Raw genomic sequence first — 839 nt, 5'->3', positions numbered from 1 at the left:
CCAAGTTGGGAGGTCTAGGGTGCCTTCATCTGGAAACCAGGGACAGTAGTATTCTATTGTTTTCAATAATTGCATTAATTTCCCTTCTATTATTGACACCCCAGTGCTAGTTAACAAAGAACACAATAAAGAGGCATAGGGTTTATATTTGCTGTCCCCTTGATCCATTTTCCTGTCACGCCATTCCTCATGGCACTTCCCTGTAGACCACCAGTGGCTTTTCCTCTTATTTTCTTATTCTTATTTTTCAATTATCATATAGTCACCTGCATGGCTCCTCCATAACCTGTTACTTACTGACCTTACTATTCGTCTGGTTTTCCGATGATCTTCTCCAGGTCCCAGTCTGGGCACCAGATGCAGGGGCCAGCCCTGCAAGAACCGGGGTTCAAGGAGGTGGATTTGAGGATTAATGTGACAGGAGACTCAAGATGGTCAGTCGAGAGTGCTTTAATGTCTTACAGATTCAGTTTAAATACATATTTCTTAGGTATGAGGGAGAGGGGAAATCATACATCTTTAATTAATGATTCATAAGACCTTTGCTAGATCACAATACCATTGACATCATTCAAAGAGAATAATAACTTGGAACTCAGTATGTACGAAGATTGGTTTCGTAGGTAGAGAACACAATTTCCAGGATAATTATAAAGATATGGATCAAGAGCTACACACTACAATAGTCACATACTTCAAAGTAATTTTCATAATTAACTTGTTTTGTAACTATCCAGGTCCGTGTGGTCTTGGCCCATTGCTGATGGCTAGCAAGGTCTTCCTTGTAGCTCTCTCCAAAGTCTTCCTTGGTTTAGAGAGCTACTGCCGGGTGGGCTTCA

Source organism: Chrysochloris asiatica, unplaced genomic scaffold, assembly GCF_000296735.1.
Source record: "Chrysochloris asiatica unplaced genomic scaffold, ChrAsi1.0 scaffold00044, whole genome shotgun sequence".
Classification (NCBI taxonomy): Eukaryota; Metazoa; Chordata; class Mammalia; order Afrosoricida; family Chrysochloridae; genus Chrysochloris; species Chrysochloris asiatica.
This window is presented reverse-complemented; position numbering follows the sequence as displayed.